We start from the raw sequence: 10,412 nt of genomic DNA on the forward strand, positions 1-10,412 counted from the left end.
TTGCCTTGCCTGTAAAACTTAGAGTCCCTTTGTTACTTTCCACAAAATAGCTTGCTGATATTTTGAGGGGGGTTGCATTGAATTGATAGCTCGAGTTGGGAAGAATGGCACTTTGACAACATTGAGTTTTCCTATATGCGTACATTGACTATCTCTTTATTTAGAACTTCTTTAATTTCTTGCATCAGACTTCTGTAGTTTTCTGCATCTAGATCCTGGATGTATTTTGTTAGATGGATAGCTAAGCATTTCAGGGTGTTTTTTTTTTGTTGTTGTTTTTTGTTTGTTTGTTTGGTGCTAATGTAAATGATACTGTGTTTTCAATTTCAAATTCCAACTGTTTATCGCTGGGGTATGGAAAACAATGTGCTTTTGTATGTCAGCCTTGTATCCTATGACCCTGCTAAAATCTAGGAGCTATTTTTTTTATTTTTTGTCAGATCTTTGTGATTTTGTACATAGACAATCATCTCCTCTGTGGCCAAAGGAAGATTTATTTCTTCTTTCTCAATCTGTATACCTCTTATTTCCTTTTGTTTGTATTACTGCATCAGCTAGGATTTCCAGTACAATGTTGTTGCTTTTTTAAATTTTTTAATGTTTATTTGTTTCTGAGAGAGAGAGACAGAGTGCAAGCCGGGAGTGAGGGTGCAGAGAGAGAGGGAGACACAGAATCCAAAGCGGGCTCCAGGTTCCGAGCTGCAGCACAGAACCTGACGCAGGGCTCGAACTCACGAACCGGTGAGATCATGACCTGAGCCGAAGTCGGACGCTTAACCAACTGAGCCACCCAGGCGCCAAGTACTATGTTGAATAAGAGTGGAGAGAAGGGGCATCTTTGCCTTATTCCTGTTTTGAAGGGCAAAACACTCATATTTTTTCACAACTAAGTATGATGTTGGGTCAGCTGAGTCTTTTGTAATTGTTCTTGAGCAAGTTGGGGAAGTCACTCTTTATTCCTAGTTTGCTGAGAAATTTTGTCACGAATCACCTTCAGGTTTGATTTCATCAAATGACTTTTCTGCATCTATCTATACAGTCACAGGATTTTTCTTCTTTAGTCGTCCATTATGTTAATTGATTGTTGAATCAATTCTTGTTTCTTGAATGTTGAACCAGCCTTCCAATACCTGGGGAGGGGGGGGGAACCACTTGGTCACGGTGTGTAATGTCACAGAAAAAACCTCCGCCTTTTCTTTCCTGAGTAGGAAAAAACCCTGTTCTTCCCTGTTGTGTTTTTCACCCGTGAGTCTCCCGCGCGGCTCACAGAAGAATGCTTTGACTTCTCACGCTCTGGTCACCAAATGTGTGTGAGTTTTTCCCCACAAGAAGCAATTCTCTGTGACCTCAGTGGGGTGTCCTACAATTCAATTCAATTCTGACACTACCTACCTGGAGACAGCATCAGATTCCCCACGTTGGGGGCAGAGTCCCATCAGACAGCCCCATGCCTCCTTCAGATGCCACTCACAAGCCCACCGATCTGAAAGGGAGCCAGAGGACATGAATGGAGAGTATCGTGCCTGCACCCTCAGAAGAACCGACCTTAAGAAGGGAGAGACTGATTTTTCCTAAGTGCCTGAACGACAGATCAAGACGTAGCTCTTGACCAATGAACATCTGCCAAGAATTTCCCCCCATCCTCCAGCCAATGAGCTTACTGCTTGAAATTGGGCTGGCCGTCTCCCTCTGTGGTCTCTTCACCCATAAATACAACGCACCCCAAACCCTGAAAGGATCTGCCTGCGGCTTGCCCAGGACATGGTTCTCCTATTGCAAGTCCACTGCTATTCCTGAAGAAAGTCAACTTTTGGTGACTTGATTTTGCCTCAGTTTACCTCTTGTTTCAGGTTGGCAGTCTACACTTCTGACCAATCAGCTATCCTTTGGAGGTAGCCACGATGCCCCTCCGTGGACTTCGGACACCAGCCGCAAATCCGGGCTGTTACCTGTTGGCTGTGAATCAGAAGTTCCCATGACCCCCTTCTCAGGTTTGGTTCATTTGCTAAGAGCAGCTCACAGAACTCAGAGAGACATTTTACTTACCACATTGCCTGTTTTTATAAAAGGGTATAACTCAGGAACAGCCTGATGGAAGAGCTGCGCAGGGCACGGTGTGGGGAAAGGGCCTGCGTGTTCGCCAGCATGAAAGTTCTCTGAAGCCTGACCTCTTGGGTTTTTATGGAGGCTTCATTACACAGTCTCGATGGGTTAAATTATTGGCCATTGGTGATTTATTCGACCTACCGGCCCTCTCCCCTTCCTTGAGGGGAATGGGACTGAAAATTCCAACCCCGTAATCACTCGGTCGATCCCCCTGGCAATCTGCCTCCATCCTTAGATGGGGGACAAAAGTCACCTTATAACGAGAGACACCTTTGTCACTGTCAACCCTTAGAAGCTTCCAAGGGTTTGGGGAGCTGTTTGCCAGGTACCATGAAGACCAAATACAGGTGAGAAATACATCTGAATCATCTGCAAGACCAAATACATATGTTTGTAATACATGAGAATATCGCAACAATTCCCTTTCTGTACCTACAAATGGACATAGTCACATGTCACTTCTAATGTAGCGTCCTGCCTGAACCCCTCGGGAGTTTATGGCCTTCTACTGTGGGACTCACACAAAACTCTGCTCTCCTGCCTTTATTTTAGGCCTTAGCATAGTGCATTGTGTTTATACGTTTTACGTTCTGTCGCAATGCTGTGAACATCTGAGAACAGAGCTGTTTTTTAAAAGTTCTTTCTCTTTGTACCTGTAGCCCTCAGAGTGTGACTGTGTGACAATCATTATCCTATTAGTGTCTCCTTCCCTAATACTTACTGTTCTGCCAGTCATACCTGAGTAGTCAAAAGTTTGTTGAAGGCAAAAAAAAAAAAAATTAAGTTCCAAACATGAAACATGTTCCAAAGCCAGGCAGTAAAATGCTGAAATATTTTCGTGATATAAACCTCATGTGGAGGGTGACATATAGAAAAGAATCCCATTTATTTTTAGTGACATTTTAAATTAATAAGCTGGACGACTTTATCAGCAAGGCAGCTACAGATTTCTGACCTTTGAACCCCTCAGGGCTGGGAGGAGCAGAGAAGGTGGCATTGGGACTTTATCACTCGTCTGGGCCCCCAGAGATATGCACGGGGTGTATATATTGCTCTGTGAACGTGCTGACATTGCATAAGATGCTCGGGTTGCTTCGGTGACCCTGTCTTGTCTCTGAAGTCAGCCACTCTTATCCCATTTCCAATCTGTCTTCTTCTATCTCAAGGTGGAGGAGAAAACAGGAGAAGGTGTTTTGTATAATTGTTATTGATTGGAGAGGCCTAAAATAAGTAGCACCGTCTCCAGCCTGTGGAATGGATCGGGGGAGGGGGTCACGAACAAAAGCCACCTCTCTCTCTCTTTTGAAGTTCCTAGGAAATCATATCAGAAAAGAAGGGGAATTTTAGGCCTCTTTTATTCTCCTTTCTTGTAAGTCAGAAATTCTGGAGACCCTTGACTATTCCTACTCTCAAATCAAGACGCCAGCTGTAAAATGTGTATCCCAACCAAGGATCGTGGCCATGTTTCTAGAACATCCTTCACTGCATGTGAGACCCTTTGCGATCTTGTTTTCTTTTTTGTTTTATTTTTTTTAATGTTTTTATTTATTTTTGAGACCGAGAGAGACAGAGCATGAGCAGGGGAGGGGCAGAGAGAGAGGGAGACACAGAATCAGAAGCAGGCTCCAGGCTCTGAGCTGTCAGCACAGAGCCCGAGGTGGGGCTCGAACTCACAAACTATGAAGTCATGACCTGAGCCAAAGTCGGACGCTCAACCGACTGAGTCACCCAGGTGCCCCAAAGCATCTGATCTTTTTTTTAATGTTTATTTATTTTTGAGAGAAAAAGAGACAGAGCACAAGCAGGGGAGGGGCAGAGAGAGAGGGAGACACAGAATCCGAAGCAGGCTCCAGGGTCTGAGCTGTCAGCACAGAGCCCGATGCGGGGCTCGAACTCACGGACCGCAAGATCGTGACCTGAGCTGAAGTCGGATGCTCAACCGACGGAGCCACCCAGGCGCCCTGCGATCTTGTCATTTTCATCGGGAATGCTTTATAGCATCCACGAGAGAATCCTGGGAAAATCCTTATGGAGCCAAGCAGAAAACACACCTAGGATGTCAGCGATACTTATCAGCTATTTCAGTGAGAACTTTCTCTCCAGTGTAGTGGAATAGACGTGAAAAGCAGCCAGCTAACGGCAGTGAATTGCCTGAGCAGTGTTATTTTTGTCTTGAGAAACCACTACCCTGGCCTACATGAGCTAGACTATTCCTTTTTGAGCAATTACCATTATCATCTTCCCTGATTGTTTCCCGCTTTCATTGAGTAAACCCATTTTGTAATCCTATTTATTGTTTTTCTCACCTTAGGACTTCAGATATACATAATTACTTTCAAAGACAGCGCGGTCGTATAGAAGAAATTATTTTGCAAGCATTGTCACTTACACTTATTTCAATATTCCCATGAGGTAAAGGTTAAGGAATTAAAGTATACTAAGACAATTTTTAAGGTCACACATTTGTTATACAGTGTTATACACATTTGACTACAGTGAAAGTTAGAACCTCAGCTCCCTGACTCCTACACCGGGACCGTGCCGGGAGACTGCAGAGAATTGAACACAATACGGGCTAAGGGCTTTTCACATATTCATTTCTAACTGCGAGGTGATATCACGATGTCAATTTTACAAATCGAGGGGACCGAGTCCCCGAGAGATAAGGCGATGTTCTCCAGGTGATATAGTCATAAGCTGTAGAACAAGTTGATCCCCGGACATGATTGGTTCCCAACGTCGAGCTATGTTATAACACCTGTGTAGCCTAGCCAGAGAGGATTTCCTATCACCAGTGTCACCGTATTTGGCTGTTCAGGTAATGCCCTGTGCAAAAGTGCCTGACTTTTGGGAATCCGTCCAAGGTTTACCGGCTGCACTTACCTAGCCTTGCACCATGGCAAGAGGCAGCGTCATCAGGGAGGAGTGTCTTAAATTGGAATATCCAACGGGGATGGGGTGGTTACGTGTCTGACTCTGGCTCAGGTCATGATCTCACGGTTCACGAGTTCGAGGCCCATGTCGGGCTCTGTGCAGACGGCTCAGAGCCTGGAGCTTGCTTCGGAGTCTGTGTCTCCACCTCTCTCTACCCCTCCGCCGTCCGTACTCTGTCTCTCTCTCAAAAATAAAAAAAAAATGTTAAAAAAATGTTTTAAAAAAGGAATACCCAACGGGGACACTTTTTTTTCTACTTGGTTCGTTGGAGGGGTGCCTTTTCTGCTCCGTTCAGAGAAGCCATATGGGCTGGCTGTGCGCCTGCCAGGATCCCTCACATTGGGATCATTCCTCTTGCCGTCTTAGCCAACCCACCTGTAAAATGGGCCTGGGATATAGCCAGGGCTTGGAAGGGAGGAATTCCAAAGTTAGTTTATAACTTTGTAGCTACTTCATGAGGGAAAAACAAAAGCGATATTCAGTGGAAATCGTGCTACCTCTTTACTGCCGTCGGGCAGAACTCAATATCTAGGTTTGAGATTGTGTACTTTTATAAAGAAACGTCAGAGCTCATTGAAAATGTTATCAGTTACCAACTCACTACTGATAAAAAAAAAAGACTATAATATTTACTAAGCAGTTAAAGTATCAGGCTACAAACTGTGAACTTGCCTAATACTGATATCCAATGTTCCTGGTGAAACTCAATTCAGTGCTTGAGATGATACTTGGGAAGTCCATAAAACTTCAAAGATCTATAAACAAGTCAACTTAACTACCTCAAATATCCTAACATGCCACTTGAACGTCAGCTTTTCCACATGTTTACTGAGACATAAAACTCAAACCACACGCGGGGGTTTGAAGCCACGTGGGTATGCGAGTTGGGGAATTCTGAGCTAACGGGCATGTAGAATCATCGAGTCCCCGGATTACCCAGGAGAGGTTAACCTTGTGAGCTTGTGCTTCTTTTCAGTCAAAGTAATACGAACGGAGGAGGTTTTGGCCAGTAACTTGACAAGTGCCGTTTACACAGAGTCTAATGATGGGTCTGACGGCTAGATGTCAAGAAAAGTCAGGGAACTCAGTAGCTAAGTTGGCCATGCTGTGCATTTGCATTGGACTGGTCAACTTAACGCCTATTGCAGGAATGGAAAATGCTACTGACACATGAGTTACGGTTGCTGTGAAAACCATAACTTTGAGTTTATTGACTTTGGTGCGTTTACGGTTTTACGTGTTGTGTTAGCATGTTCAGTGGGGGTATGCGGAGTAGAAATCATGTCACATTTTCAGGTGAAGACCTATTCCACTTTAAACTTTTTCTTTTCCCTCGAACAGGTTCTCTGGAGCTACAGACAGCTGTCAGCTCCTTCACCTCTGCTCCAGTCGCTTGATTTCCATTGGCTTGAGTCAGAAAATACACCAGCCCTGTGTCCAACTCACAAAATTTAGACCCAGAAGGAAAAATAAATTCCTTGTGAGGTCATCCCTCTCGTCTGAACACTATCTGGTAGACTCCTTGAGCCACGAAAATGGCAAAGATCTTGGACGTCTGCCCAGCTGTCGGAGGGAATGGAAGAGACGAGGAAAATGGCCAGGAGCGGTGGTGCACGGGAACACGGAGCCTGAACAGCAAACACAGGAGATGGACCAGGACTGCATATTGATTCGAGTTACTTCCATGGGAGCAGAGACAAGCAAAGCCTGTGTGTGTGTGTGTGTGTGTGTGTGTGTGTGTGTGTGCAGATGTGCCCATCAGGGGAGGCGCGAAGAGTGCCAGTGAAAACCTTTCAGAGAAGCATAAAATGCTTATTCATTTCCTTACAGGTATTCGGTCCAAAAGAGCGCCAGAAAATCCAAGAACATAGCTGGTTGCCCTTTGTCTTGAAAAGCCAAACCAAAAGTAAAGGGCTAGAAAAAAGTAGGGGCAGAGCTGAGATGTTTGTAAGCTGTGTTTGGTAAAGTGATCTGGGAGGGAGTATGTGTCTGCAAAGTCTAGCTTGTTCCTCAGTGCTCGACACTTCCTCAGTCTGCGTTCACAGCCAGCAGTCTGATTACTGACCTTTAGAGAAAGGAGTCTGCAGAGATGGGGAAATTTCAGCCGTTCGCTAGCAAGCTCCAGGCCTAGGGGATCCTTCTTCCCGCCACTTGGCTTTTTCAAATGGGCTAATTACTTCCCTGAAGGGGGCTAAGGGGTCCAGCAACTCTTGAATCCTAGCCCTGTGAGCTCGAGACGTGTTTTCCAAGAAGGCTCTTTTAAGGCGTTTGGGAATATTGAGGACATTCCGCCATGCTTGTTTGATTTTGTTCTTTCATTTCTCTAAAAAGCAATTTGATACATTTGTATTTCTCTCTGGATAAAATCATGCGAAATTATTTTATCCTACTTGACAGACTGCATTGTTAACCCTCCTAGTATGTAGTATGTGTCAAGGAATGCATTACATAGAGCACACATTTATTGGACACACTGTAGTCTCTTAAAATAGGGGTAAAAGCTGCTATCAGCATCAAAATATCTCTGTTCTCCCAAGAGCAGTAGATATTGGGTTACCGCCTGTTGGTCGGAAAGGTACAGTTTAAACACTTACTTTAAATAAAAATACATATAAAACAGAGCCCATTTTTGGATCACCTTTGATCTGTAAGTGGTACCAAAAGGATCTAGTCTCTATCAAGTTGATTGGTTATTCACATGTCTTTATACAAGATGCCTATTTTGTTCATTGTTTGAAACTAAAAGAAGTTTCCATGAAGGTGTTTTAATGTACGTTCTCTTTCTAAAAGCTTTTTCTGACTTGCTAAAGTCTCCGTGCCTGTGCGTTTCGTACCGACACCTCCCTATCCCATTTCAGCCAAATACCTAATTGAAGCTGATGTCCACCAGGGAGCATTAATGAACCCACGAATGAAGGTTCTGCAGGCATTTCCATTATCAGAGTAAAATCTTTGTTGGTTTAAGTTAGAGCTTGTATGTTACAGGAGCCACAATATGGAAGGGTTGGCTGAGACTGTATTTCTAATTTTTCTTTGCGGAGAATGCTCATAAAAATTCATATCTTTGAAGATGGAAAAAAAAAAACCCAATAATTCCCAGGTCTGGATTATGTTCTGGATATGTTCCTGAGAGTACAAGCATTTCTCCGCCCATAATTAGTGGGGAGAATTAGGCTGACAATGGCTTATTTAAAAATTGTATGCTATATAGATATTTAAAAATTCCATAAATCTAAGAACTTTACATATACATAGCTAAAGTCATATGTATAATGCTAAAAGCATTTATATATTCATATTCATATATGCATGTGCCTGAAAGAGGTGGTCTTTTAAGAAAAATACCTTAATGTAGTCGTTTGGAGAGACTAATCAGGCTCCCGAACAGTCTACAGAAAGGGGGGACATGAAAGCCTTCTAGAAAGTTGAAACAAGAAGTAAAAGAACTAAGTGCATTTCTAAGAATAAGTATGTCTGATACGAAAATACATAAGTGGTTTGCGTTGCCCTGGTGTAAAGCTTGCTGTGGGTTCAAATCTTTAGTAACTTTGGCTTTTAACACAATAGAAATCAAATAAAAAGGGTCCAGTTCCGTGTCACGGAGATATAACCCAAGGTGCATAAAAAATACGTTTCTTACCCAAACTGTGAGATCAGGATGGCTTTGTGGATCACACGGTTACTCACTCCACGTGTATAGACAGGGTTCCATATGCTGGAGAAACACGACTCCTTCTAGGAATATAAATTTCGCTGAGAGTTCTTGAGTCCATCGGTGTGGTCACATTCACCTTTCTCTGGGATATTTGCAACGTGGTTGTGCCTCTGTGTTAGACTAGATTTGAAATTTTCTGCTGGAATAACAAGTCTTACAATCTAGGATGCTGGTATTTTTTTTTTTTTTCAGATTGATTTTAGATACGGATTCAGGCTTTTTATTAGTAGGATATTTCACTCTGTTGTTTTTCGAAATCTCTTCTGTGCAAATGTAATTATTTTCATTAAATATGATAGAAACGATGTTGACACAAAACGAATCCTTGCTTGGGGAAAGTATCTTATATACACATACAAATAGAGAAATTTTTTAAACATCTGCAACACATACCAAACAGGTCTATGAAGAATTCTGTGTAAGTGTAATTGTGTAACATTTACCTTAGCTTCTTGTCAGTGAGTGACGTTGGATGTACTGATTCTGCAGTCCAGTGGGAAGCTGGCATCGTAGACATCAAGTCATGGTTCTGTACAGAAGGCCTCTTCATGAATTAGATATTCAGTAAATGCCAGATTGAGAAGGACCAGAATCAACCACACAAACTGAGCTACTGAATTGCACTGGTCACTTCGACGATTGTTCAAGTAAACATTAACAAAGGAAAATACTTGAGTTATTAAACAATGGAGTTTACAACAGGCTCTTAATAGTTCAGACACCTTCCCCAAATTTGCAACTGTATTTTGAGTGGCATCCAGTAAGCGAAGTTTTTATTGGCCTAATTACCTGTCTTCCGCACGGATTACACACCTTCGTGGTCAGTCCCCATGTGCCTGCACATTGACGGCACTGGGAGAGCTCTTATGACCACAGATTCTAAATTTGTAAATTTGAAGTTGAACTTGCTCACTGCATGCTTTTCAAAGTGCCCCTGGGAGATTCAAATATGCAGTCAGGGGATTAAGAGCCATTACTCCACTGCATTTGGTTTTTTTTGTTCTTTTGTTTTGTTTTTTAACTTGTTTTACTTTTTATTTTTTTTAATTGACATCCAAATTAGTTAGCATATAGTGCAACAATGATTTCAGGAGTAGATTCCTTAATGCCCCTTACCCGTTTAGCCCATCCACCCTCCCACAACCCCTCCCGTAACCCTCAGTTTGTTCTCCGTATTTATGAGTCTCTTCTGTTTTGTCCCCCTCCCTGTTTTTATACTGTTTTTGGTTCCCTTCCCTTATGTTCATCTGTTTTGTCTCTTAAAGTTCTCATATGAGTGAAGTCATATGATTTTCGTCTTTCTCTGACTGACTAATTTCACTTAGCATGATACCCTCCAATTCCATCCACGTAGTCGCAAATGGCAAGATTTCATTCTTTCTCATTGCCGAGTAGTACTCCATTGTATATATATATATATATATATATATATATATATATACACCACATCTTCTTTATCCATTCATCCATCGATGGACATTTGGTCTCTTTCCACGCTTTGGCTATTGTGGATAGTGCTGCTATAAACATGGGGTGCATGTGTCCCTTCGAAACAGCACACCTGTATCCCGTGGATAAATGCCTAGTAGTGCAATTACTGGGTCGTAGGGTAGTTCTATTTTCAGTTATTTAAGGAACCTCCAACTGTTTTCCAGAG

At 42.7% G+C, this 10,412-nt stretch overlaps 1 long non-coding RNA gene across 1 annotated transcript; it reads left to right on the forward strand.

The window, feature by feature from the left end:
* The first annotated feature begins 757 nt into the window (after positions 1-757).
* Positions 758-7,661, forward strand: LOC123380876. The gene is made up of 2 exons (XR_006587221.1): positions 758-1,991; positions 6,382-7,661. It is a non-coding gene; the product is annotated as an uncharacterized LOC123380876 (long non-coding RNA).
* The last annotated feature ends 2,751 nt before the right edge of the window (positions 7,662-10,412 follow it).

This window comes from Felis catus, chromosome A1 (assembly GCF_018350175.1).
Source record: "Felis catus isolate Fca126 chromosome A1, F.catus_Fca126_mat1.0, whole genome shotgun sequence".
Taxonomy (NCBI): Eukaryota; Metazoa; Chordata; class Mammalia; order Carnivora; family Felidae; genus Felis; species Felis catus.